Here is a 6,388-nt window from a genome sequence, read left to right as displayed (position 1 = left end):
CATTAAATAAATTTTCAAGGTACAAAGCTGTAGAGTATGGGGTTCCACATGGCGTATGAGTAACTTTTACAAAGCATTCTTACTTAACTTTGATTTAAGTTCATAACAACAGCAAAAGGAATATATATATATATATATACACTACTTAATTTAATTGTAATCACCTAAAGTGGAAAAAATCTTTATAAAGAACTTCTTTTAATTAGAATTTAAATTTAAATGTAATTATGCTTGTCGTGTTTATTCACAACATTTCACATGATAACATCCCTGAGTATTTTGCTGTGGCAATACGAGCAAAAAAAAAACAACTTATGTATTTTTGAAATAAAATCCTTGCCCATATGTGTGTAGAAAAGTAGTTGTGGGTTTAATTTTTTAGTTTAGAGTGCATGAAGTGCAAACGTTAAAACAACTTCCGCCACTTCAAGTCGCTATAAAAAAAATTAAAATGAAACGAAAACATGTAACATTTATTTTCGCTTTGGAAGGATTGTGTGCGAATCCTTCTGCATGTTTCTATTTATGTTGGAGCAAATGCGTTGTAATGAGCTCGAACGTAACAAAGCCACTTAATAGGACTCTACAGTAGTTGCCCCATTGGCCCGTTTCACCTCTCACTGCCTCCCGCTTCGCTCTCTGACATTAATATAAACATTAACATTAGAATGCATTTCCACTTAAATTCACAAAATATTCTTTTTCACTATTCTTCTATTTTATTTTGTTGCAGGATATGCAGCGGAGTGAATGTATTGCATATGTGAAAGGCTTTGGAATATGTAGAATGCAACAAAGGCATCAGTAACACAAATGAAGATTAAAGGATATATAAACATTGTGTGTACTATTAATGTAAAAAATGTATTGTTAGTAAATGTATGTAAGTAATAGATTAAAGTGGTAAATAATATATTTGAAGTCAAATAAGTTTAAGAGATTTGTGTTGTAAATCCAAAAGGACATAAATATATGTCTAATGTCCAATATATCCAATTTATGTCCAGTAATATAAATATATATTATTATTTTTTATGTATACTAACATATAAATACCTGTTATCATTAACCAAAATCAACCAAAGTTAAGGTAAAAGCACATTGTGATGCTATAAATAGACGTTGCTCTTCCCGCTAAACTGAAGAAACACCATCAAACACAATAATCCAAAGAGAGTCCATTTAAAATGGCGCAACGTCCCTCTGAAGTACAAGCAAATTAACTTGATAAATTTTAAAATTTAAATTTTTTTGTTCTAACCGGATAACTGTATAACTGTATATAATTAAGTGAGTCCCTAATTTTAAAGGATAACAGTCATCTCAGGTCGGCGAGAGAGGAGACCCTGAATATTTTAGTATTGGACAAATATGGTCAGTGATATTTAAGAGGAAGTACAGTTGCCCTCTTCTTTTCCGATCACAATTCATTTCAATATTACATAAATTTAGAAGTTGACATCTGAATTCAAGACCCATAAAGTATTGCAAAGAAAATGATCTATTTTTAATATTAACAAAAACGCATAAAGTATTGTAAGAAAAAGTAATATATTTTTAATATTTAACAATAGTTCTTTTGTAAAACATTAACACACTAAAACCATTTTTTATGAATAATGGAATGAATAATGAAAATTCCAGCCAAGCACCCTGAAGTTCAGAATGCTGTGAATATCGTTTCAGTAATGAGCGAGAGGGTTTAGGGATGAATACAATTAGTACTTTGAAAACCGAGTTCATTTAAATCAGAAAGCAAGGAGAATAATTAAGGAAGAAAACAAGTAAATTAAGCGTGTGAGATTATTGTACTCTATAACCAGGATTTTGAAAGCCGCGGTTATAGAGAGGGATGATGAGAGCAGTCAAATGCGACTCATCGAAGTATAATATAAGTTATTGGAGAGGGTTATACCCCACGAAGAATACCAAGTCAGGGTATTAGATTGAAAAAAGTCAGGAGGTAGTTCATACAGTCGAGATCTATGCATATTACTCAGCATAGAACATGGATTTTAAAAATTGCTTGCCATTAGGTTTGCACTTATAGTTGTTGCATTTGCGGAGAATTTTACACACTAATTTTTCTATTAGAAAATAGAAAAAAAGAATAAAGATTTTTTATGAGAATCTTTAAAGATTCTATAAGATTTTTTCTATTTGAGCAGAACTGTTTGCAGCCCAAATAGGGAGGGCTTACAAAAGCAAGAGGTAAATAAAATGTTTTTTGCTGATTTTACCAGCAAAAAAAATTACAAAATTTTTTCCCAAAATAAGTGTCTTTTTATTTTATGAAAGAAGCTTATAAAAAATTTCATCCAAATCGGAGATGATTAATTACTAAAAAGACTGGAGTTATCTTTTAATTTAATTATTCCAGATTAATTTGACATTCTTACAAATTTATTTTACTATAAGATCTTCCCATACTTTAAGTAATTTACATTTCAAGAGCCCTTTTTGAAGTGATGTCATTTTGTGTATTCAGTGTTATCATATTTTGTTATGAAAATATGTCACTCCTAACAAAACTAAATATGGAAATAAAAATCTCTTCAATTTAAATGCAGTTTATCATTTTTCAACATCATTAATTTGGTATGGAATTCTTAAATAATTCATTGCTTACCCAAACAATTTCATACAAGCATGAACAGTAAAAGGATTTGCATACTTGCCGATATAATCTTAGTAGCACATGCAGGAATGCGTTTATCCCATTAAATAAGGATAAATAGATTGCAACAAATGGTGTGTGAAACATGTTGAAGACAAATGAGGTTCAATGCATTATGAATAAATTGCAGTACACAACATAAATCAAGACATTTATAATAATAAACTTTAGAACTGAATTCGACCTTAGAGCACAGAAAGCGGATTGCAAGATACAATAGCAAAACATGCAAGGTTACGGATACAGATGCAACTGTGCAAGAATTTTGCAGTACAAGATACGAAACCCCAGAAATACATATATATGAAATGCTTCGAAGTTGCATTTTTGCAATTTATAACAATTTCTAAACAAGTTTATGACTTCGTTAGCAAAACGAAACCTTATTTAAAGTATAAAAGTATTTCAAAGCAATTATCCTTCACCAGCAGAATGAAATCATAAACTTGCTAGTTCCATATCGATTTTCCCATCAGTTCAGTGTAACAAAAGTCAACAAGGAGCTGGATTAAATAACAGAAAACTTCTGCTATCCTAACAAAAGTTTTGTAAGTTTCATATTGTCCTTTCGACACTACTGCCATTATTGATAACTGCTCTCCACTTGGCTCATCTATATTCTGCCCGCATATGAAAACATTTTTCACAGCTCTCGAGCATTGCTTGCGAATGCAGTCTGGGTAGTGCATCTATGGGTAGTGCACGTATGTTTTCTGCCCTCATTGACAATGATGTCAACGGAAATTGAAGTTTCGTCGAGCAAAATTCAAGTCACTTAACATAACGTACGAACAAATATTTATTTTGACCATTATCAGTTATGGATTGTTTGTGGATGCTGCAGTCGAGTACAAAGGATTGCATTACACTTCAATGAAATCTTTAAAAAGGATAAAAAGGATGCAATTTCTGCAGCTATTTTAACACAAAATATGTTTTTTCCATATGTATATGTTATATTATATAATAAATTGTTGGAATATATTTAAAATATGCATAATATATCCTATATCCATATTCTTTTAGTCAAAAATGTTTTACTTAAACGGAAAGAAATTTGTGCTGGGCAAAGGGACGTTAAGCTAAAACAGATTGGGTACGATTAAAGTAGCATCCTTGTGGACCCAAACTTACTTAAACACAAATAATGGAGCATTGTGATACCACAAATGAAACACCACTTGTATTCAGATCTGAAAACCATTTTAAAGTTAGAAGTAACTTTCTAACTTTTTCAAAGAAGAAGTCCCTTTGAGAAATTTAGCTGCGATAAGTACAATAGAATATTTAATGTAACATCTACTCGTACTCTTTTCTAATATATTTTTTCATTATAAATTGAATATTTAGATATGTTGCTTTTTTTTGCTTCATTTCAGTTGGCGGAAAGCATCAAAAGCCACTATGTTAGACTTTAACACACTAAACCCACTTTTTGGGAATGATTTGGACAAAGAAACACCGCACTCAGACCATAAAGATCCATTGTATTGTAAATTTCATTTCAACAAATTACGAAAACTTTCGGTCTCTTTTAAGAAATTGAAGAATATTTGAAAGAGGAAAGAAACTGTTATTTTAGCTAATTACTACTTCGGACTCGAGTACTTTAACTTTGAGTCTTGAGAAGGCAGCGAATCAGCATAAAATATCTTTCATGAAAGAGGAAAGGAACTGATATTTTAACCTTGAACTCGAGTACTTTAACATTAAGTTTTGAGAGAGCAGGAAAGCAGCATGGAGATGGAGAGAGATGAGCACTTATAGACAGACTGAACCAAAGTCCAGAACTGGCAAGCAGAAGGAGGACTATCTTGGGACTCCATTAGGTTGGTGATGACTTGGCAAGCAATCTCAAGCTAAATAATTTGCTTGCAATCGCAAGAGATGTAGTTATGCAAATGGGAGCCTCTCTAGCTTTAACTCAATAATTACATCCGAGAATCGAAGGACGAAAAAGATCCCAAGTCGTTTCGTGGTCTACTTCAGCTAATCCTTCACTACAGTGGGGTCATTTGCCGCACTGTGCGCTGTCCCAAATCCCACAATATATACATATATATAACTATATATATTGGCTTGCAAATCAAGTACTTATTGACATAGCTAAATGTAATTTTGGCTTTAGTTATACTTTTGACGAACAGTTGGCACTCTGCATAGTTATTGAACAAAGTTTTCACTTCTTCTTTTCTCGCTTGTATCGTTAAAAAAATACTCATTTTCATTGAAACATATCCAATTCCATTTCAATCTTATTTTTTTCATAAGAAACTTCGTCTCATCTACAAAACATATTATTTCACACATGAACATGATACTCTCAAAATTTCTTCAAAACTCTTATAATCCTTATTACTTACATGAGCTTTCCTTCCTTGTTGTTTGTAATAAATAAGATTTTGAATAAATTATACGACAATGCCAGTTTATTCAAATATGCTATCTCATGTTTATTTTTTTTCTTTTTGGTGAACAACATAATCCGCAAATCCATATTTTCCGCATAAATCCACTCATGCGAAAAAATATAAGGCATCAGATACGCTTTTCAAAGGACTAAAGAACAATGCAAGCATTTTTCCGCTTATTAGCGGGATAATACAGATCCTTATTATGCAAGTAAGCGAAAATTGTTGGCAAAGCATTTTCATTGTTTGCTTCTCATGCAGCTTAAGTTTAGTGCCAAGTAAGCAAGCAGATATCCTTTCAAAATCATATTACACACTTTAATGAGGGGAGAACTTTACGAATTGATGCTGTAAACAAAGACAAAGACATAAGAAAATCGTAAGGATAATTCATGTTTGGTCGAAGACGTAACTAATCTCGAGTTACCAAGCAATTTATTCTTTGATGGGAGTTTCAATATAAAAGAGCTATTAGAGAGTATATTGACTTATGCATAGAAAAATATAATATTTCAGTTAGTGAAAAAAAATTATTTACTTTAATAAAAGAACCATTTCCAGGAATTAATTATCAAATATGAGTTTAATAGTTTTAAATCATTTCTCTAAAATTATTTCGTTTCCCTTCAGCTATTTAAGACTTAAAGTTTGCAAATATAATTTAATTAAATTAATTTTAGAAAATGAAATTGTAGAAATTCTACTAAAATGTACAATTTTATCTTTGCCTTGTAATATTCCTCTCTAGATGACATCCTTTTGCAAATAGTAATAAATGCAATTGTGTGTAATCCTTGTTACATTCATATAAAGTGAAGTGAATACCACTTTAGTCTACAAGTTCTTGCCTCTTATATGCTTTCATGTATTTTGTGTTCAAACTTATTATTTTAACGCTTTAACACTTTGTAGTTCTCAAGGATAACCATTTGTACAAACCATTTCTACAGTTACAAATGTGCACCATTTGTGCCACTTAATAAAAGCACAACAAAAAAAATGAGGAACTTTGGTCAATCGAGGGATTTTGCAGCATTTAGTTGAAAATTATTGCCCATCCAACTACTTTGCACATTTTTTAATTAAAAATGTATTGGCTTTTATTGAAAATATTAACTGAATTCTCTTTAAATATAGTAAAGAGAGGTAATATAAACAATTAACCAAGATCCATTCAAAACCAAACAAGACTTTTTTAAATAGGGTCTTTTCATCTATTGGCAACTATATGCGTCCACAAAGTCAATCAAACTTCATATTCACCCGATTTATAGAGCAATTGTGACAAAGAACACTAAAG

This window comes from Teleopsis dalmanni, chromosome 1, assembly GCF_002237135.1.
Source record: "Teleopsis dalmanni isolate 2A chromosome 1, ASM223713v2, whole genome shotgun sequence".
Taxonomy (NCBI): domain Eukaryota; kingdom Metazoa; phylum Arthropoda; class Insecta; order Diptera; family Diopsidae; genus Teleopsis; species Teleopsis dalmanni.
This window is presented reverse-complemented; position numbering follows the sequence as displayed.